Source organism: Dreissena polymorpha, chromosome 15 (assembly GCF_020536995.1).
Source record: "Dreissena polymorpha isolate Duluth1 chromosome 15, UMN_Dpol_1.0, whole genome shotgun sequence".
NCBI lineage: Eukaryota > Metazoa > Mollusca > Bivalvia > Myida > Dreissenidae > Dreissena > Dreissena polymorpha.
This window is the reverse complement of record NC_068369.1, coordinates 22,215,681-22,240,646: the sequence shown is the minus strand read 5'-3', so window position 1 is coordinate 22,240,646 and position 24,966 is coordinate 22,215,681. Positions and strand designations below refer to the sequence as shown.

General features: G+C 35.8%; 1 long non-coding RNA gene across 1 annotated transcript; it reads left to right on the top strand.

Annotated features, from left to right (window-relative positions):
• The first annotated feature begins 269 nt into the window (after nucleotides 1–269).
• Nucleotides 270–22,858, top strand: LOC127860760 (uncharacterized). The gene is made up of 3 exons (XR_008039918.1): nucleotides 270–404; nucleotides 12,424–12,580; nucleotides 22,372–22,858. It is a non-coding gene; the product is annotated as an uncharacterized LOC127860760 (long non-coding RNA).
• Nucleotides 22,859–24,966: the final 2,108 nt, after the last annotated feature.

The following is a 24,966-nucleotide window of genomic DNA, read 5'->3' as shown; positions in this document are numbered from 1 at the left end:
ATTGAGTCACATTCGCACAATACAATCGTTTATTTACAACCCTTACGACACATAACGCTGCAAATATACGTTATTAAATAATACGGCTATTTACAGAATACAACGAAAGTGAAAGTTATCTGTTTCCGTAGTATGGTCGAAATGGGTGGGTTCTGTTTCGATCTGTAAATAACTCTATGAGAAGCATGGACCCTTTGTCTTCAACTGTGACACGTGTGAATGACCAAACAATGGTGTTCCGCGAATAACCATGTTATTACCCGGTATATCTCCTTCCTCAATGAAAGTGATGCAAGAACTCGCAGTCTGTTGCTACGTCGCTCATTTTGAAATCGTCAACGGCCGCGCGTAGTCTCTGTCGTTTAGTCTTCTATATAGTTCACACGAGATAGCACGTTTAACAAGTGAGTAATATTCAATACTTCGATAGTAACTTAAAAACATAAGAGTAAAAGAAAGTGCGTCAAGGAAGTATATGTTAAATAAAACAGATTAATTTATATAATTCAAAAGGTAAGGTTCTTGAGATTGACATGAAGAAAGAGTTGTTGTGTGTATACTTGAGTAGTTGCCTTTACCTGTGATATATTACTCTGCCTAAGAAAGGTTAGTGATTTTCATGACACTTTTATCTAAGTTTTTTCTTTGTAATTTGTTCATATAACAAAAATAGGATTTACTTGATATCTGTTTTTGGTTTCAATTACATATTCTTATTTTCTTAAACTTCGTACGCGTCCATGGCCTGTATTATTAACACCCCGTAGGAACTGTTTCGGAATTTCCTTAATTACATTACAACAAAAACTAAAGAAAGTAAATGTGTTCATAAATATATACATTTAAATACTAAAAATATGCAAATATTGATTTAATATTGATATTTGTATTTCTTTATTAACAAAAAAGGTGCCCCAATTATAATTAGATCCGAAATCTTCATAAAACTTCAGTAAAAATGCCCCGTATGAGCATTGAAAGCATGGGATTTCACAAATATAATTTGATCTGAAGTTTACGCGTGTACAACGTAAGTTAAGACGTCCTTTATGTCCTTAGAATACTTGCCCAAATATGCATGCAACATTTTTTATTACCGTCGCCGACTTTTGATATTTGGACTGCAAGTTCGAACCTTGGCGAAGGCGCGTTTTTATGTTTTACAGTTTGATGGGTATATTTTCAAGTTAAACATGTTCGTGAATGTTTGTTCCTTCATCGCGTGTATCTATCCATTTGAGTCTTGTTTATGGACAACCAGGAGGTCCGTACAGGCTAAGCATGGACGACACTTTCTACTTTTATGTTATTTTTGTTTAAAGGAGATCTCTTCTCCAGCCAATCCAGTCAATGATAATAATAATAATAATAATAATAATAATAATAATAATAATAATAATAATAATAATAATAATAATAATAATAATAATAATATCAACAAAGTCATCATAATAACCACCACGAACACTAGCACCATCTTATTGTTATAAATGTCCTAGATCGTCGTATGAAGTATAATTGGAATTCCTTCAATACTTGTTGATGGTAATATTATAGCCCAACCATTTCCCTTTGTTGGCCACAAATCCGCATATAGAGAGTTAAACAAAAAGTCAACAATCGTGGGAGTTGGATGACCATGGAGATTTCTCTTCCAAAACAGGAGATGAAAACATATGATATAACGCATATCAAAGTTCATTGTAGCAGAAATAGCTTCATCTTCGAAAAATATTAATGTGTTGCCAATCAAATATCAAACTCGATAATAAATTAACACAAACTGTAAAGGATAAAACTGGGACGTGTGAAGAATGAGATCCGATTTGATACACGCGTGAACATTCTTATAATATATGACTCGCTATTGGAAAACGGGGTTTGAAGCATATGTTTGAAGTGTCGTCCCATGTTAGCCCATGTTTACGAAACTTTCCGCTGGTATGGTATTTTTAGTTTCAAGGAAGTCTTTTCTTATGGAAAATCTTTTTTTATTGCGGAATTCACAGGCTCATATGAGACAACACTTATTACACACGTATTGTGCCCCCGTTTCCCAAAGCGAGACTCAATTATTCTTATACGCGTTGTAAATATGGTTTGCGAAAAAGTATGACCAACATAGAATAAATACACAAAGATAATAAATAATGCCACCGCTTTTGAAAGGCAAATGTAAGTCATTTGCAATTTAAAGTTTTAACATGTTCAACGGGACCCGAGCTTCGCACCGAGCGTATGTTTAATTGAAAGTCAACATCATAGTATCGCTACTGAGATTAAACGATAACAAATGCTTCTGCAATTTAATAACCGTTTTGTTGTTGATTTTTTACCAATGTTGCTCCATTTTACAAGATGAAGACAGACATTAATTTTGTTCAGTCAGTTCAACATTATGTATTATTGATAAATGTTTACCTGAAATAATATAACCAAAAGTAGTTAATATTGAAACATGTTGATGTGACAAAATATCAGGTCATATTTAAATACTTAATACAGAGTCGGTGCATTGAGTATGCGCAATCACAACGTCCTCATAATCAAAGTACTGACAGTACTGGTGTGACGATGCTTTTGAAGAGGATTGATATAAAAGTATCTATTTAAGTTTATCTACATCACCACAATTGTGTATGTGAGTCCGAATAGTTTCGGTAGGAAAATAAATGGGTACGAAAATTTTTGATACAACAATTATGCCCCAAAAAATGCCTACGAAAAAAAATGGGTACGAAAAAAATGGGTTCGAAAACTGTAGGGTACGAAAAAAAAATTGGGGGTACGGGGAAGTAGTACCCGTGGGGAGCTTGATCCATTTAGCGAAACTGGGAGGCGGGTTACATTCTCGATCAAATATAACAAGAAATATCTTTAAAAAAAAATTCGACGTGTATTTTCTGTACCACTTATCTTTAAAAACGTTCTGTTACAGTAAAACGTTTGTGGGTTATAACATTAAGTTTCAGCATATAGATTCAAACCTTGACATGCTCTTCAATTGCACCATGCTTTTTAATTTCACATGTATATCATACCAAACTTTTAAATTTCGTTGTTTCCTTTCCTAAGTTAATGATGCTATGTGCGCCCCAATTAATTATTTCACATGCCCATGTGCATGAACATATAATTTTTCTCTTTTGAGTTTTTTTCTCTAATTCAATAAGCTTAGACATGTTTGTTCGTTTAGTACGAAATAATTTAATGATGATTCCCGAAAGTCGGTATGAGCACATAGTCGTAAGAGCACTTGTATACGTGAGTTCGCCCATGAACACATGGTAAGGTTAACTAAATCTCTGCGATATGACCTAATATGTGTTTAAAACAGCAAACAATATCCAACAAACGAATGAATTATCAACCATAGTATGTGCACTGATGTGGCTCTGTAATTTATGTTTGAAAAGTTTATTTAATATGCAAAATGAGAAAGCACGCATAAGAGCGAGTCTCATAAATATGTCACGGTTATTGTGCTCTTTATATACCATAGTCAATGCAACGTTTACAAATGGCAGGTTCGAAATAATTCGTTTTCTTTACACTCATGATCGCGTTGAAAGCTAATTACACACGTTTTAATTCGCAATTTATTTACTGAATCTCGACAAATGTCAAATAAATTACAGAAAATCCATAGTTGTTTCATTGATCTATAAACATGTAATGGATTTATTATAAATGATATAAATTTAACGTTTTCAAACTATTATTAAATATTTTTACCAGAATGTGCTCTCCTATTTATAGCTGAGCTTCCTATACCTTTATCAATGATAATCAGCGAGGTATGCCGATTAGAAAAATCGAGCAATCTCAATCGATCTGGCTCGGTCTTTTACATAGGTCGCCATTGTGAAGAATTTTTCGGCGTAAGCTGTATTAAGCCAGCTTTTCACCCTGACTTGACCTTTGTAAGTGTCCAATAATACTCAAATAAAATTTCCCGCGGCTAGGTACGAATGAATACACTTCATTTATTCCATTGGCTGATTTGAGTATAACACCAGAACATTGGAAACATATCCGCGTCTTTGTAACACTGTTTTACTGCATGAAACAATTTTATCTCTAATGAAAAGGCTCAATAGATAGAACAGTTTTACAATCAATTTTCGACATAAATACAGTTTGTGCGTTCACCTTTTATTTTCAGAGAATTACCAGCGCAAAAGCGTTTATACTAAAGGCTATGTTGTCATATTTAGTACTTACTTGCATTGCATTTCAACCCGCGAGGTTTCAGGTCAATTCGCGGCCATTTGTGAAAGTCAGAGTTTATATACAGTTCATCACCGGAGTTCGCAGAATGGGTTGCGATCATTGTGTTACACCGGTCTTACTGACAATAACGTAGTGACTGTAATGCATTGCATTCCAATCCGCAAGGTATCAAGGTCAGTTTGCGGTCAGTTGCAGAAATCTTTATATAAACGCCGTCTCGTAAACTTTGTGCACTTGAAGTCTGTTTTGATCAGAAAGATACTAAATAAAGATATTCGGCGATATTATTGTGGTATGTCAATCATCGATTTTTAATATGGTTTCAACATTTGCATGATAAGGACCAATTTTGATAAAATTAATTAGAATTATTTATCCATTTAGACCAGTTTATTAAGCATGAGCACAATAATTCACTATACTATAATTATGCAATTAAATAAGATTCGAGTATTGCCGGCTGACCTATATGCACTCGTTTATTTTCATGTTCCGTGTGTTTTTCTATTCTGTAAATATAGATATCTGAGTAATAATATCACATAAAGCAAAATAAGACACGAAATCTGGCGCAACACCCCGTAATTGATTTGCTTATGATGTAGCTAAGAACTGCGCAGAAAAAAGGCATCCGCTACTTTTTATCTCATAGAGATAACTTTTGATCGTTCATAAACATCGACCACAATCAACGCCGTATATCTTTTTAAAAGATATTTCTTGTTTCATGGTATGATAACTTAGACGATGCTTCGCAGCATCGTCAAAAACGCATTTGTGGAAATCAAGCACAAAGAGAGAAGGATGCGTTTTTTTAACTCATTTATGCCTAGTGGACTCTCCCATCCTTCTAAACTGGATCATTTTTAAAAAAAAATAGGAATGTCTAGTATATATATTTATATATTTAAAATATTTTCAATAGAAATTCCTTTAAGCAAACAGCGCAGATCCAAATGAGACGCCGCATCATGCGACGTCTCATCTGGGTCTACGCTGTTTGCCAAGGCCTTTTTTATTAGACGCTAGGCATAAATGGGTTAAAGAAACTTCCCAGATTATATTCACTGCCAAATTTCCATGGAGGCGACTTCTAATCATCGCCGCATGCCCACGTGTGAGATGCTTGTGTACGCTATTGCTATTAAGAAATCAACTCTGATATAACGATCATGTTTCTAATGGACTATCTACCCAACTGGGACCCGCCTGTAATGCGAGGAATGAACGTGTTATAAGGGGTCTAAAATGTTGATGAATTGAGCACGGACTGGGATAAGATTCGGGCGGTTATGCAACGTGGTGTTGGTCATTTCCCTGCGGGTAATGTGGGGGGAATGAGACAAATGATATTCTGAACAAAATATGCATTCGTTATCTTCCACTGAGTTGTTCGTTGTAAAAACGTATTCTTGCTTTGTTTATAAAATAAAATAGTAGCAAACTTTCACACAATGACATTTGATGCGAGTCGACTTTACATGAAAACAGAGTCAAATGCGTGCAAGGAATATTAACATGTTTTTTAATGATATTTGATTGATTGACTCAAACAAGAGTAATGAATTATTTATTTGACCACGGAAACATTAAGAGGCAAACAATAGAAAAAATCCTCACACCAATATTTTATTTAAACAATGCATGAGTCCATTATTCAATCCAGCAATTAATCGTTGATTTATTGTTTGCTTTAATAAAACGGAAATTATTAAGGACAATGATATTGAGAACAAATCGTTGGTATAGCCATCCGTCATCAAGATGAAGAAAACCTGGTTGGAATGATTTATGTTCAGTTTCAATATAAAGCGCGCTGATATATATAATATAGCTCATATCATATAATATAGATGAGATCACCTGAAATAGCTGTGTTTTTATCCCACATTTGCATGTTCGTGTTATGATGGTTACTGCACAGAACACTTTATTTACGACTTAAGCATACTGTATAAAGCTCATCGTCAAAATAACATTATAGCAATATTAAAAACACATTAATACTAATGCGTCAAACTAACAACAATTTAGTTTATGCATTTTTACTAATATATAACTTTTGTGAGAATGTAAAGTGTAAGAGAAGACTCTTTATTATTATTTTTTAACAAACTTAAATTTATGTTAAAATGAAGTAAATGGGTCTTTCAAAGATGGGTTTCAATTCGTTGTAAATAAAAAGCGATGAAGTATCATTAACATCAGTTCGCCATTTTGGAATAAACAAATCATGTAATGTATTGCAAAACATTACAATAAAGCTGTTAACATTAACAGATTCTGGATATATCCAAACGTCATTAAAAGCTGTCTCATGCAGACCTTTTCGAAGGTTTGAGCTCATGACATGCTTCTTTAAATTGTCTACGACTATTATTGCTTCAAAAAGCATTTGTAGAAGCTTTCACATTTAAAAGACATTTGCAGAGTTTGCGTTGGACTCGTTCAATATTTTCAGCTTTAGTAAATCCCCACACATCGATTCCATAATTAAGAAACAAGGCAGCATACGCGTTAAAAAGATTAAACATGATTTTAACATGTACATCCAAAGCTTTTGTAATCGTAAATAGAGTTCATCGTCTCAAGCGCTTTGGCAGACCAAGTATTTGTGGCATGTATAAATGCGCCGTTGCTTGACATCACTAATCCTAGATAATTAAAATTCTTCAAAATTTCAAGAGACTTGTTGTTTTAAACCCTGAAATTATATCCCTTTTTTAATCTGCCTTTATGAAAGATGACAACTTTTGTCTTGTTGACATTGACAGTAATTTTCAACTTCGTGCAATTCTCAATCAAATTGTTCAGGGAAGATTGTTATCCATCGGCGGATTCAAAAATTAATACTGCGTCGTCGACAAATAATAGAAGATATATTGATAATTGATCCATAGTTTTGCCCGCATTTACATCAGCTTGTAGGTGCAACTCAATATCATTTAAGCATAATGAAAACATTATCGGCGAACATAATATTTCACATTCTAATAAACCGATGTCGGATTCAAAAAATTCTGAAATATAATTAATATGTTTAACACCCAATTTAATCTGACTATACAAAGATCGAAAAACGGACAACAATGAACCATCGATACCAGACTTAATGAGCTTCAGCAAGAGATGCATACGATCCGTTAAGTCATATGCCTTTATATAATCGACACAACAGCAAAATAGTTTTTGTTTATTGTTTATATGACTTTCAATCGATGATAGAAGGACAAATATTGCGTCTACTGAACTATAGCCCGGCTTGCAACCGAACTGTGGTAATGGTAATATATCTCGATACTTATTGCGTATAGACGGATCGCCTTTTTTATAAAAGGGAATAATCAGACCCGTTGACCACCTTTGTGGGAATTTCCCAGACATGAGAATATGATTAAATAACAGTTCCAATGCGTTACCTATTACATGGACACTTTCTATAAAATATTCGTAGAGAATGTTGTCCGACTACTCGCCTTTTTAATGACCTAATCGTTTCGTGGCCAGGACAATTTCTTCCAATGATATGTGCCTATCGAGCTCCGGGTTGTCAGTTATGGTTATTGTCAAAATTGCGAACAAAATTTATACTGTTCTCATTAATTAAACTACCTTCATTTTTTCGCAGGGTTTTTAAGTAATTAGAGTGTAGTGTAGAGCAATTAAAAATGATGCGGCGTCACATTTGAATGTTTTGTGTTTTTCACTTCAGTTTATATTGTATAAATTCTATTTTTTTAATATAACATTTTAGTGAATTATTCTTGCAGATATAATTTTGAAGTGTGTCATAAAAATGCATTGATTTGATAAATGTGTTTCCTACCCTCATTTCCCAGTACATACATGTACATTTGTAACAAGTTGACCAATATACAAGTGATTAAAGGCTCAAATCTTTGTTTGAAAACCAGAATTTCAGAACCTTACTGTAACAGATTTCAATGGCTTCGTTTGAATTAAACACTCGAAATGTTCTGACCAATTCTTGACAAGTTTTTCTCAGACGTCCTGTTGTAAATAAAATAAAACAGTATTCATACATTTCGCAAAAACAATTCTCCAGAGAATATTTAATTATTCAAAAGTACAGTTTTGATTGTATGGCGTCACATATCTCATACCCATGGGAACTACTTGTCCAGTTATGTTCACGAGTGGATACGTAATTCGTGTTAATTGAGTGTATAATTTTCACTGATCAATTCAAATGGAAATTTGTAAGCCGGCCAGAGATTGTTTAAGTGATGCCCATTTTTATGTCATTTTTATTCCATCGCAATGTCCATACCAAAACGGTTAGGTTCAGCTGGCGGTTAGATCACATGGAAAACTGTTTCTCAACCGCCCTTTGTCACACTGACATGAAACAATATAACAAATTACAATGTTCTAGGTATATTTTGTTGCAGGATATTCAATTCTTGTGGATGCTTTATGTAATGTATGTACGTGTGTGTGTTTCGTCGTTGTTGTTTGCAACGATGAAACGTACAAGATCTTTCGAGTTCTCGCCTTCTTGCGCATCTGACGGATGACTTTGTTGGTGTTTTCACTGCTAGGATACGTGCTGTTTTTAAACAGGGATAACATGCGGATGTTTTGATATGTATCATTCGTAGGTTTTTTTCATGTTTACTGCAATCAAACGATTTTTCGCATCAAAGCTATTACTGCAAATAAAATGCGGGTTGTCAACATTTTGTAGGAACGATGGTCCGGGTTGTCAACGTAATGCATGAGCGATTGTACGGTTTGTCAAAATAATGAAGGGGCGACATTCCGGGTTGTCAAAATTATGTAGGAGCGACTGTCCGGGTTGTCAAAATAATGTAGGAGCGACTGTCCGGGTTGTCAAAATAATGTAGGAGAGACTGTCCGGGTTGTCAAAACAACGTAGCAGCGAACGTCCGCCTTTTCAAAATTAGCGTGGAGCGATTGTCCGTGGGAGCGATTGTCCGGGATTCTATCTTTACAGTATTTAGTTGCTGACAATCTGTATGGACAAATTACTTTCTATTAAAATATTTGGCGTTGCATTAGTCCTACAAATGAATATGCAATACTACACTCTGGAGAAGACATGTAGTTATCATAATTTGTGTTGAATAGACAGACATCTGCAACATGTGGTTTATGACAAGTTGTTGTTATTTAGAATTTGTCGGTAGAGTATCTGATCACAACGCGATAATGGGTTTGTGCAGAACACAGTGGCAATTAAAACACAGATCTATCAATAAACAAGATTATTGATCGATTTTTGATTAAACAACGCGATAAAAATGCTCAAACGAAGAGCGGCAAAATGTGTGCAAACAACACAAGTACTGTAACCAATACGATTTATTTAATGGATTGACACGTAAAACAGGAAGTATATATTACCGCTAATTTTGACAATGTCATCTTGTGTTGGCAATATCATGACGTCGCCGTATGTTCAAAATAGTGAATGGTTGAAATCCGATGCAGCGTTGCGCGGAACTATTAGAAATGGATACACGTTCAGCCTCGTTCTGGAATTCTGCGAGTCACGTGACTTCGCCCTCTTACCAATTTTGGCTTATTGTGAAAAAGGTCTATTCAATGATGTTGCGTGCATATTGAATGTCGATATTCACACGATATGCAACGGTAATCACACGATATTCAAATATATTCACACGATATTCACACGATATTCAACACGACAAACGATACGACGCACCACACTGAACAACCATCGAAAATTTACAACTGCCCCAAATCTTTGAATGGAACTTTTCTTGTTAAATATAAGCCTGACTAAACGACAATCAACTGGTCAAATGCTGCGTTCGTTTAAAATTGTCGATCGTGCTTGTAAATTGTGGAGTATCGTATCGTGAGTCACGTTTAGTATCGTCTGTCGACCTCAAAAGTCGACTTTTGACATTCATGCGCACTCATTCATTCATCCTACCCAGCATCAATTGTTTGCAGATAGTGTACTAAAATGTATTCAAATGGCAAGCTTCATAATATAAGATCAGATCGACGCATGTAAAGAGAAAGTTTACGTCGGTTATCATACAAATATACTTTTATACAATTTTAAACGGGGGTGGACTTTGTTTCTGCCGCGCTCTCTTTGTAATCTCGTACTTCGGCTTTTACCAAATGTATCATTTAACACTCTTGAGAAAAACACATTAAAGGAACTGCGAACGTGGTTTTTAGTACAGGTGTGTCAGGTAAGCAAACATAACAAACAAAGGTGCTTTTTTCTCTTCAAATATCGCGACCATTACACTAATGAAAGCGTGTTTATCTGTCCTGATAAGGGTGGAACTTAGATTGGAAACCGGGGGGGGGGGGATGGGGGGCGTAGTTGCCATAGTTTCCATTTGAAATAAAAAAAATTAGCATGGTGAAGTGTTATTACTGCAAAACGTTACAATCATACTCACTTGAAGTAATATCAACCAGGAGCAAAAAGTACATGTATGTCTACCTGTATATTGAACAACATTCATATGCGCAGTTTGAGTATAATCATGGTGACTGCTTATGACCTGATTAAACCCGAGTTCTTATAATTAAATCAACCATTAGCGATTGTTATCAAATGATGAGAATGAATTAACGGTTTACAGAGTGCTTTACGAGCCGTGTTTTTTACTACGGATTGATCCTGCTAATAGGACACTGGATTTGCTTCACGGGGATAGTTACATTATTCTGTCCTGTACAGGTGAACTTTAATGTTCATTTACACATGTTGTAGTGTTATGTTGATGTTTCCCTTGTCTAAATACATTGACGTGTTAAGATGCTTTTATATATGAGCCGCGTCATGCGAAATAGGTCTGATATCGGCTGCGACGAGCGTTTATCCAGACCAGCCTGCGCTGAGCCGCGTCATGCGAAATAGGTCTGATATCGGATGCGACGAGCGTTTATCCAGACCAGCCTGCGCTGAGCCGCGTCATGTGAAATAGGTCTGATATCGGATGCGACGAGCGTTTATCCAGACCAGCCTGCGCTGAGCCGCGTCTTGCGAAATAGGTCTGATATCGGATGCGACGAGAGTTTATCCAGACCAGCCTGCGCTGAGCCGCGTCATGCGAGAAAGGTCTGATATCGGATGCGACGAGCGTTTATCCAGACCAGCCTGCGCTGAACCGCCTCATGCGAAATAGGTCTGATATCGGATGCGACGAGCGTTTATCCAGACCAGCCTGCGCTGAGCCGCGTCATGCGAACTAGGTCTGATATCGGAGGCGACGAGCGTTTATCCAGACCAGCCTGCGCTGAGCCGCGTCATGCGAAATAGGTCTGATATCGGAGGCGACGAGCGTTTATCCAGACCAGCCTGCGCTGAGCCGCGTCATGCGAAATAGGCCTGATATCGGATGCGACGAGCGTTTATCCAGACCAGCCTGCGCAATTTGCTGTCTGTTAATAGGAACCATGTCTTTTTTAAAGTCACGCAAGGTTTCGTAGTCTCGTCAGCGTCCATGATTGCTCAATACAAAACTGTACGGATGCGCAGGCTGGTCTAAAGTAACACTTCCGCATGCACCAGGTCAACTATCAATTTAGAGACTATGTCTACATTGCAGATTCTAGTTCGGCATCAGTTTTAATCAAGGTTGACGAGCAATTTAAACGACTGTTCATATGTATGCGAAAGTTAAAATACAACCAGACATCTGATAAAACCCAGGATGTCACATTGCCTCGAAAAGTTCATGTCGTCGGTCACGATTACTTTCGAAAGTATTTTGTATTGTCCTTTGCTCGCTTGTATTAAATTGACATTTACAATTTTACATGCTAAATAACCGCGAATCGTTGTCTGAAGTGTATAATTATTAATAGTTAAAGCCTAGTTACGCGATTTACCAAGGGCGGCGAGATGGGATTAGTAATAGGGTTAGAAATTGATTTTATTTACACACTCGCACATGATTGAGCGGGCTACACCTGTTTTTTCACTAAGATAATTACCCGGTACTCGCTCATTGTATTTCTATTGTATGTGAAATGTATCATGTTGTAGCCATCTTCAAAAACAGACAAATGTATAACGTTTTATCAATTGTTATATATAGCGTATCATCGCTTGCATTTCTAATTTCTTTAGAGAGGTAAATTCTTCGTTCATATGGGCGAAACCAGAAAGAAGCGCGCCATACGCTATAGTTGCATTGTGTATTTTTCCAGATAATGAAAGTTGCCGAGACGCTGTCCATTTTCGCCTGCATCTTCCTGGTCACGTGGTCTGCGGGAGACGGCGCTCCTCAGTGGCGCCCGCAGGGACGCTTCGGAAAGCGCTTCAGCGGCCCGAGCAACATAATATTCGCCTTACAGTCCGCCACTTGTGAGTATATTGATTCTGTGGTACGGATAATAGAAGCTGTTATTACTAGTAATATATGTAGCAGCAGTATCAGTGTAAGCAGAAGTAGTAGGAGCAGGAGGAGGAGTTGTCAACGGGCAAAACAATCCAAAACATATTTGTTACAATTTTCTATAAAAAAAACATCGTTACATTTTGGGAATAAATTTTGGAAGCTAAATAGTTTTAGCGACACGCTATTATTTTGTATCCGAACGGGTTGTAAGGACATCTATATCTATGCACAAAGCTGCTTATTTAGACGTTAAAAGCGTTGTTTGTTTCCGCTTACCCGACCAAACTTATTTTTTTGCCCAAACCATAAGGTTTTGTTTGGTATTTACTGTTTAATAAGTTTATTTATTGCACTAAAAAAGCAATACATTTTGAGCATTTTTGCTACGTTCGATTATATTGGCGAAATTAAAATTAAATTGAATTAAACTCTTTAACATAATGTTTATTTAAAAAAATATTGATTGATATTGAACTACTGATGAAGGCTAAGGCCGAAATATGTTTGGTAATTAAGACATTTTAATAAACAAAAGTGACGTGTTTGTACGATTTATTTTATTTTATTTACAGAATGTTAAAATATTGTGTTTTCCCCTTAGATAAATGCATGTAAATGTACTTTCTTCTTAAATAAGGAATCATAAAAATAACGACAACAAATTTTACGCGACTCCGTTTTTGGCTATGTTACTGGAAACAAATGGCCTTTCCTTATTTGCACTCCTTCCAAACGCCGTTCAAACCTTTTGAAAATAAGACATTTGCAACGTGACCTTCGTTTATATGACAGAAATGTAAGCAACGGCGTTGACCACTATACATACCAACCGCCCACTTCGACCCACGTTTGATATCGAATGACGAGTATAAGCATTATATGTGACACCGCTCGCAATTACGAAGAAAAGATGAAACAAAACCATCTATTAATCTGTTGTATAATGCTCGTGAAGCTGAAGTAACACATTTTTGATATCATATTTCATTCATCAAATTTACTATTTAGCTAATTATAGCAGTGGCTACGTGAACAAAACATAAATAAAATAAAAACGTTTTGTGTTCTTCTTACAACGCTTTAGTGTGAACACTGAAGCGGGTTTCCATCAGGAGTCAGCCATACTTTGGTATTGGAATTATTGATTTAGTTCGATAGTTGATGTTAGCAACATTAGCAAAAGTGATTAAATTGGTACATGGTTGTCATCATAAAGGTCGTCAAAATACTGATTTTGAAATCGTATGAAAACGTCATTTTTTCGGTATTCATATAGATGTACACAATGGTACGAAAGTGCATTTATATAAACAAATGCATGGCAATTTTGTCGTTGATCAAACAAGAAATGCACTAACTGTCTTTTGTTGTAAACCCGATCTTTGGGTGACTTCAAAGTTGGTCATGGCATATCGAAGACTTAATTAATCGTCGAAATAGTTTACTGCTTAAACGGTACATGTACATGACAATAGTTGTGTTATTTTACTAAGTAACATTTTCTGTGCAAAGTTTGAAAGCAGTTAAGTCTTTAGACAGATCACAGTTTTCAAGCGCTAATTACTTGCGACAACTCAATTTTGTCATGCGTTTATGTCCATGGAACACCATAGAGAACAGTTCAAAAAATATCTCTCTTAATATAACATTCCGTTTTTTCATTCAATGTCATCTTCATTCGTTTTTGTGAAAGTGCATGGTCCACTTGGTCAAATGCTTTTCGTGTGTCTACAAACCCTTATACCTTTTTTATCATGAGTCTGTTAGTTTCATGAGAAATGTATTACGAAAATGATGTTACGTAAAGCCAAATTTTGAATAATAAATATTGTTTATTTGTTCAGGGTGTTTTGTTAAACGGATTTGAACGGATTTTCAAAGATTTTTTTCGTGGTAGCTGTTTTATGGCGGGCATTATCACTGATAGTGTGTGCTATATTATAAATTTGGTTACATAATAAATGTTTTCGCGTCTACGGATGCCCAATTGGAACAAGGAGTTGATAAAATAACCAGGAAACAGGTTCAGCATGGTTCAACTACATATCATTAAAATAACTTAAATGCTAAAATGGGGATGGTACATCTAGAAAAAATCTGTCAATTGTATATATGACGCAATGCAAAACGCTACATTGGTTACATTTAGATTGGAAACTAGCTTTGAATTTGCTGCCAATGGCATTTTAACGTGTTATCCCAGTCTAAAACCCGGATGTTCCAGAGAAATCGCATGCAAAGTGACTGTAACGAAGTCGGTTCTGAAAGATACCACTTAGAAACATTTTAAATTATTCGCTGCCTAATTGATCTATGTCACCCGACTTCCTGTAGGAGTGTTAAGCAGACGACAATGCGAACAACAAAAGGATTGATTTGAAACAAACCATTACAATTTTTACTTTGCATGTCTTGTCCACTAAGCCTCCTGTGAATATTAATAGACTCCCTGTTAAACCAGATGTCGTTTACGTCGGGTCTTCATCCGGTAGTCAGAACCATTAATTATGGATTCCTTTTAAACAAATGCACACAGCCTATTATAACCAACGCCGAAATATCTAATGAATGCTTTGACCTTTTATATGACCGCTAATGAAATGTTTGCTTTTCAAAAAGGTGTGGATACATTCCTGCTATATTGTCGAACGAACTTACATAAATGAGTAATTTGAATATTGTAATTATTTATATTCAGCACGCATGTCTATAAAATAATCATGTATTTGTATATGACGATAAGCTTGTTATGCTTAAGTTAAAATAAATATTCTGTTCTGTTCATAAATGAGTAGTTTAAATGGTGGATGCAATTTGTCTATCAGCTTTTTGAAAAGCAACAACAAGACTTTTTTTCTTACAGTAAATTCGCGCAATTAATTATGCGTGTACTTATGACAGTATGGACACCTTTAATAGTGCCCTATATTGCCAACAATCGTCGCAAAATAGTTGCTTTCTTTGGTAAAATGCGTATGTACATGTAAATGTTTTATTCGACTGACATTCTAACTCACTACCGGTATATGATACACATTATTCAAATCATGGATTTATAACCACAATAAAGGGCATTATAATGATACGATGCATGATATTTGACAACCAGTAGCGTCATACATATTGTAGAATACGCCTTTAAATAATTTGATAAGTTATTGCAAAAATCGTCTAAAGCATACTTACTTCTTGAATAATAATAGATTTAATATTATATCCGAATATCTAATAACTGATCAGAGGAATTGTCAGTTTTTATGATGTTTGGCTATAATTGTAGGCAGTAAGAGAGCGAATTCCGAAAAAAATAGTGCATGTAAATGTACATGTTCCCAGACTTTCGTTTTCTCCTTATGCCATTAAATGTATGAACCTACACAATTATAATATTTAGAATAATAAATAATAATGACAAGTTATAAAAAGAAGATTTTTTTTTAAATCTTCACCGGGATACGAAAATGGTGAGTTCTTTTGGATAAAAATTTAATGCACTACCATTGGGCCATTCAGGCCTAGCAAAGTTACCTATATTTAAGGCTAAGATACTATCACACGCTTTTACAAAATTATCGTTTAACGTTTTTTATTCTCGTTTAACGTGTTTTTCCTCAATTTCAATTTAAGAGTATCCATCTAGGAAGCTTGTTATAACACAATTCTACTTTCTTTTAGAATGAATGATATCCTTTTTAATAGTTACCTTTTTCAAATGGTGAACAAGTTCATTTAAAGCGAGACAGCAATCCTGCCAAATATTTATGAATTTATATAAAATGTGTAAAAAACTGATCATAAATAAAAATAAAAGTTAAAAAGAACATGTGTCGAAAAATGCGAAATACCCGGTAAGCCAGATATTAAATTGTGAAATCGAAAATGTCTGTACAGTCAAATTCGCCAGCATGTATATCATGTATGTACGATGTGAATCTAAATTAAGTTTTACGGATAATTTTAATTTCCTGCAACGATATCTATTCATACGACACATGAACACTTCCGGTTACTCCGATCCTAATAAAAAGACGAATGCTTCAGTTATTAAAGAAAAATATGTAAGAAATATCTTCGTTGCAATCGGCTCGGGAGCCTTATTTGTCTTTGCTGCATTTAATGAAATTAATATTCAATGTATATTTTTTCTTGCCTATTTTGTGTAATTTTAACATACTTATATCAATATATTACAATTTACATATATACACATATACACATAGACAAATCGTATAAGATGAAAATAATACCTGAAACTGTAGCGGTTAAAGACACTAATATTGGAGGACAAAATTTTTAATTAAAAATTAATATTTGATGAAAAGAAAAAAACAACATGCATAATCAGTTTATTAGTTTTTTCAAGTCTCATCCAATACATGTGTCATACAACATATATAAAACAAATATTCAATGCATAAAATATAACAACTTGTACCGGCCAATCGGTTAGATCTTCATGATACAAGTATACACAAATAACAAGTAAAATTAGTATTTCTACTTACATATCATTAAAAGCAGATTAACATTATTATATTAAGAAGTGCTCAAAAATGGAAAGGACATAAGAAACTGAATTTTTTAAACCCTGGCACTATCGCGCACATAAAAAATGTTTAAAAAAGGATATATCACTCATAATCAGATTACGATTGAACTGCAAAAAATGATTATCTACACAGAGTTTAAACTGTATACTAATTAAATCAAAGTACTGGCAGTACTGGTGTGACGATGCTTTTGAAGAGGATGGATATAAAACATCAATTTAAGTTTATCTATATCACCACAATTGTGTATGTTGATACGAACATTTGGGTACGATAAAAAATTTGGGTACGAAAATTTTGGGTAAGAAAACAAATTTGGTACGAAAAAAAATTGCGTACGAAACATTTTTGGTACGAAAAAAAGTTTAGGGGTACGGGGAAGTAGTACCCGTGGGTAACTTGACCCATTGAGCGAAACTGGGAGGCGGGTCACATTCTTGTTAATTAAGTGTGGCAATACATTCATGATGATTCTCGAAAGTAGGTATGAGCACATAGCCGGACCATGTGAGCTCAATCGTATGAGCACTTGACTATCCGAGTTCGCCCACGAACATATTGATAAGTTAACTAATAGCGAAATGGCCTTATACATGTATATGCTGAAATCTAACAATCGAACGAAATATCAAACATGGTATGTACACTTAGGTGGTTGTGTAATTTCTGTTAGAATATCGTATTCAATATGTAAATTGTAAATGATTGTGCCCGCACTTGAGTTTGTTGCCTTGTTTGAGTCTATACGCGCCTAGGCTGCACCCAGTGTGTGTATTTGTGTTTTTCCAAGGTAATGAGTTACCTCCGCGCTGAGGCTGCATAATGTTGGTACCCGGAGTGTGTCCAGCACTCCTACCTAATAAGATTAGATTGACGACAGTTGGGACGAATTTTGAATGATAGCTGCAATTTCCAGCTATTTGTTTTGTACTGAAATACTTGTTAATTGACGATGCTGGAACAGCAGCGTCCAAGGTTTGATAACCAGTAAAAAAAATCTTCACAATTGCGACCTATGTAAAAGACCGAGCCAGTCCGATTGAGATAACTCGATTTTTCAGTTACTTCCCTTGGCATTCGTCACTGCGTAGGAGATTGCTCGTTGATTTTCCTTGCTAACATTCTCCCAGCAGAGTTGTCGTTCGTGTTGATAAGGGTAAATATTAATAGAACAACATATCCTGGGGAAACAGATTCAATAAGTGTATCAGAACGTTAATTTCAAATTAGTAATTTTACATCCATTTTATTTTTATAGACCAATGAAACAACTATATATTTTCTCTATTTTGTTTGATATTTGTTCTCGATTTAGTAAATAAATTGCGAATAAAAACATGTAAAATTAACTTTTTACGTGATCACAAAACTAAAGAATGCGAACGATTTCGAACCTGCAAATTGTAAACGCTGCACTGCTATGATATATATAGATAAAACAACGTTTCATAGAGGAATTGTTCGTCTCGCTAGCGCAGTGGTAAGGACGTTCGCTTTTTCACCTTTACGACACCGGTTTGATTCCCGCTCCCGGCGCAATGTTATATTTTGTGTGTTTTGTGGTCGCCATTCCTGACAGTTGTTTTTTTCCGGAGAATCTCATCCCCCCCCCCCCGCAGCATTTGACCATATAAACAATTAAAAAGTATTTCAGTACAAAACAAATAGCTGGAAATTGCAGCTATCATTCAAAATTCGTCCCAACTGTCGTCAATCTAATCTTATTAGGTAGGAGTGCTGGACACACTCCGGGTCCCAACATTATGCAGCCTCAGCGCGGAGGTAACTCATTACCTTGGAAAAACACGAATACACACACTGGGTGCAGCCTAAGCGCGTATAGACTCAAATAAGGCAACAAACTCAAGTGCGGACACAATCATTTACAATTTACATATTGAATACGATATTCTAACAGGAATTACACAACCACCTAAGTGTACATACCATGTTTGATATTTCGTTCGATTGTTAGATTTCAGCATATACATGTATAAGGTCATTTCGCTATTAGTTAACTTATCCATATGTTCGTGGGCGAACTCGGATAGTCAAGTGCTCATACGATTGAGCTCACATGGTCCGGCTATGTGCTCATACCTACTTTCGAGAATCATCATGAATGTATTGCCATACTTAATGAACAAGAATGTGACCCGCCTCCCAGTTTCGCTCAATGGGTCAAGTTACCCACGGGTACTACTTCCCCGTACCCCTAAACTTTTTTTCGTACCAAAAATGTTTCGTACGCAATTTTTTTTTCGTACCAAATTTTTTTTCGTTCCCAAAATTTTCGTACCCAAATTTTTTATCGTACCCAAATGTTCGTATCAACATACACAATTGTGGTGATATAGATAAACTTAGATTGATGTTTTATATCCATCCTCTTCGAAAGCATCGTCACACCAGTACTGCCAGTACTTTGATTTTTTATATGGTCGAATGCTGCGGGGGGGGGATGAGATTTTCCGGAAAAAAACAACTGTCAGGATTGGTGACCACAAAACATACAAAATATAACATTGCGCCGGGAGCGGGAATCGAACCGGTGTCGTAAAGGTGAAAAAGCGAACGTCCTTACCACTGCGCTAGCGAGACGAACAATTACTCCATGCAACGTTGTTTTATCTTTATATATCATAGCAGTGCAGCGTTTACAATTTGCAGGTTCGAAATCGTTCGCATTCTTTAGTTTTGTGATCACGTAAACAATAAATTTTACATGTTTTTATTCGCAATTTATTTACTAAATCGAGAACAAATATCAAACAAAATAGAGAAAATATATAGTTGTTTCATTGGTCCATAAAAATAAAATGGATGTAAAATTACTAATTTGAAATTAACTGATACACTTATTGAATCTGTTTCCCCAGGATATGCTGTTCTATTAATATTTACCTTTATCAACACGAACGACAACTCTGCTAGGAGAATGTTATCAATGAAAATCAACGAGCAATCTCCTACGCAGTGGCGAATGCCAAGGGAAGTAACTGAAAAATCGAGTTATTTCAATCGGACTTGCTCGGTCTTTTACATAGGTCGCAATTGTTAAGATTTTTTTTACTGGTTATCAAACCTTGGACGCTGCTGTTCCAGCATCGTCAAAAAGTATAGTATCAATATATATACAATACAATTTCACGAGATACTATTGTAAAATTAATACACGATTGAACATTGCAACTCAATGAAATTAGAGAGGAGTCTGTCAGTAAATTACCATTGTTATAAGTCAACCAATACCCGAAAAAGCGTTGTCACCCATAGACATGCACTTACAATTGCGAAAGAAGTATTGTTTGTACCAACCAAGACTAGTTTGAGATAACTTGTGATACGTTCCTCATTGAAACAGCCATAAAGCATTGTAAAAGCGCTATCAGATTAAGGAGTTGGCGCTCGCGAGTTGATTGTTGGCTGTAAACTATGGAAAATACACGTTTGCATACGCATGGTCGTATTTGCTTTCTCTAAACGACTTCATCAAAAGAATAGTGTTAACACTCTCGAACAATATTTAATAACATCGGAGTACCCACGTAGTCAACATGAGAACATCTTATTCTTATAGCTCTAGAACAGAAAGATGACAATGGCGTTAATGCATTAACGTATAAATCCGTTTTTGAAGAAAAATCGAGTTAAATGCAAATGTCCAAAACGTGCACGAACCGAGTATAATTATAAGGCGTAATTCTAGCATTTCATTATAAATGCAAATAAAGTATCAAGTCGATTTGAACATCTATACCAAGATAAGAACACCGGATCTTCATGTGGTCATTCGACCATGATAAAATCCAAATCTCATCTCAGACTACTGTAAACCCACTATTTTCTCTTATATTTCAGGAAACCAACAGAAAAATAAATAAGGCACCCATCGTGCGAAAATGCCAGTGTAACTACAGACCTCTTTGAATTGTCTGGTCAGCTCTACCTTTGTCCGCTAACGAGTTCACAAAACCTTTCCTGACATTATAGCGGACCTGGTACTTCGTGACAAGACTTTGCGAATGCATATGGCATAAGATCCATTTTCGCAAGACGGGGCTCATAAAATTTACTGCCCTCATTATGTGCATGCAACAAAAAATATAGTTGTGATGTTCACATCAGTGTCGAAGGCATTGATAATAAATAAATTAAAATAAGTACACACAATACAAACAATCGGCAGTTTACGTAGGAAATACACGTTTCGTTTGCAACACGTTGCTTTTTTATTATAGTTACAGGAAGATAAATGGTTGTCGAAACTCTTTTCGAATGACAATATCATCTGTGTTATGTAAAGAGACCAAAACCGCTAATGCATGGTCGATAATAAGTTATTAAATGCGTCAGGAATGGTGATCCCATATTATGTAATGGCTGTGAAATAATTTTCTATTGATTGTGGATAATGCAATTTCAATATAAAAAACTTGCATGTATATGGCGATTATTGTCGACAGATGTATAAAGAAGATTATTGTTCCGCAGGGGAGGGCCTTGGTATTATTTGTCTATGCTAAAATCTCAGGAAGCGTCTCTTCATGACAATGAGCTGATCTTTTGTGTTGGAATCTAGACTCTGTTTGATCTAATTCGAGTTCATCTAGTTCCCTGATTTGGATAATAATATAGTGTAGTGCTAGAACGACAAAGCCCCGTGTATGGTATCAATGAGGTATAATCCCAATTATGGAAACTACCCCGTTGAACTTCCGTCGGAAATACAAAGTATAGATGAAAGATTAATTGTCACAAAATAACTGTATTTCAAACATAAATATGTATTACAAAGTAACAACATGATATCAACATGATTTTCAAGCAGTTTGATTTCATTTTCTGCAGTATATCCTCTCAAATAACGCCTCGACGTACTTGCATCTAGTTTGTTTACATTTTCTTCAGACTTCCCAATATACGGCAGATCGTCACGTCTGCATCTAGAAAAAAAACTGCTTATTTTAAGTGTCTGCAGTTATTGCAATATAGTAAATTATCACGTCTGCATGTAAACAAGAGTCTGTTGAGTTGCAGCGTCTTCGGAACTTGCTATTTATTGATTAATTAAAATTTTCTTTCTTGCATATAGACTACCGGGGAAAGTGCTGTTTATATGCAGTCTTTTCAGAACTTGAAATATACTGTTTAATTCTAACCTTTCGTAACTAGGGAAAAAACAAAAACGTTCTATTTATTTGCAGTGTCTTCGGTACCCAACAGCAATGACCAACTGCAAGCACTTTTCATGGACGAGTCCGATCAGGACACGGAGGACACGCCTACCCTCGAAGATTTCATAAACGTCAACGGAAAGCCCGACATATCATCAATGACGTCATCGCGGTGGCCATTTGCAAGCGGACGAGTATGCATAGAAACGGTTATAACCAGAGTATTCCGGTGTCAACGGTAATTTGCTGGCATCTTCTAGAACTATTTTTGTTTCCTTGTTTGGAATCAGTCAGTTATTGTGCCATTTAAAACAAACGGGCTAAAATATTCATAATGCACGTTAAATGTATTATATAAGGTTAAAGTTTTAAAACTGTTAAGCTGACAGCAACAATTCATCGTTAGATTGCGCGGTTAAAGTTGAGCGTGAACGGAATATAAATTACCAATATGTTTCACAAGGTACTGGACAGTGTTCCTGCATTTAATATCACAAACAACTGTGTTTCTCTGTATTAATTTCAATGTTCAACATATATAATAGTATCGGTGTAACAAACGTGCTCTAACAATATTATAAAATGATAACGAATCCGTATATCTCCATTGATTTACAAAATAAATGCAAACAAAACTACTTCCAATTGTATTCAGCAAAATAAAATTCTTTCCTCGAACAACACATTACATAAAACACCTCCACCGCACTCGGTAAGACCCACACATTGCATAAAACACCACCACCCACCGCACTCAACCACACATTGCATAAAACACAACCACTGCACTTACCCACACATTGCATAAAACACCACTACCGCACTCAGTTTAAGACCCACACATTGCATAAAAAACCACCAATGCACTCAGTAAGACCCATACATTGCATAAAAACCACCAATGCACTCAGTAAGACCCATACATTGCTTTAAACACCACCACCACACTCGGTAAGACCCACACATTGCATAAAACACCACCTGCGCGCTCGGTAAGACCCACACATTGCATAAAACACCGCCATTGCACTCACCCACACTTTGCATAAAACACCACCACCGCACTCAGTAAGACTCACATATTGCATAAAACACCACCACCGCACTCGGTAAGACCCACACATTGCAAAAACATCACCACCGCACTCAGTAAGACTCACATATTGCATAAAACATCACCACCGCACTCAGTAAGACTCACGCATTATATAAAACACCACCACCGCACTCGGTAAGACCCACACATTGCATAAAACATCACCACCGCACTCAGTAAGACCCACACATTGCATAAAACATCACCACCGCACTCAGTAAGACTCACACATTGCATAAAACACCACCACCGCACTCGGTAAGACCCACACATTGCATAAAACATCACCACCGCACTCAGTTAGACTCACACATTCCACAAAACACCACCACCGCACTCGGTAAGACCCACGCATTATATAAAACACCGTCACCGCACTCAGTAAGACCCACTAATTGCTTAAAACACAACCACCACCATACATTTCAGAACATTATATTGTGCAACAACATTGCTATCCTCAATTTAAGATCCTCATATTGCCGTCAACAATACCGTCATCCTAAGTTTTAGACCCTTACGTAGCCTACAAAATCACCACAGCCCTCACTTTAAGACCCTCATATTGACTTAACACAACCACCATCCTTATGAACCTAAATTATCAATTTCCTAAACCTAACCATTTACATTCCCAGAGGCTTGTTTGTATTATTAAATATTGGTTGAAGATCACTGGCTGTAGTGATAGAAAATATGTGTCATGTATTTACAATACTATGTTAAATGATATTGATTCTAACCCACGTAAGCAAAACTGGGCTTCACTTGTTAAAGATGCATTGTGTAGCTTAGGTTTATATCATGTATGGCTGCAACAGAGTGTTGGAAATAATAACCAGTTTATTAGTGCTTTTAAACAACGTGTTAAGGACATATTTGTCCAGGATTGGCATAGTAGATTGGAAAATTCATCTCGAGCGATATTCTATAACACTTTCTGTAATTTCCAATTTCAGCCATATCTTAAACATGTAAATGTTAAATGCTATAGAAATGCTCTTACAAAGTTACGAATGTCATCACATCGATTAAATATTGAAACAGGTAGATGGAATAGAACGCCAAGGGAACAAAGGCTATGTAACAAATGTAATGAATTAGAGGACGAATTTCATTTTCTTTTTGAGTGTAAGTTATATGATAGTGTACGAGGAAAATATCTTAAGCATTATTACTGTCATGGACCAAATATGTTTAAAACTGTCGAGCTGATAACAAATGATAAGTGTGAAATATTACGAAACCTAGCTGTATATGTAAGCAAAGCCTTTGAACTGAGAAAAGCACATAATACAATGCACTTATATTTATATCGTTTATTGTATAGTATAAACTATAATTCACCATCAGTTTCCTGATTCACTTGCCCGTATATCAAAATTGCAATCGTTGTGGGTGTAACTGGGGTCTCTGCATTGTAAATATATGCAGAAATACTTATCAGACACCATAAAGCCAAAGTATGAAGCGTCATACGTGTATTACATGACTACATATAATTTTTAAACTATGCACACAGGGATTTA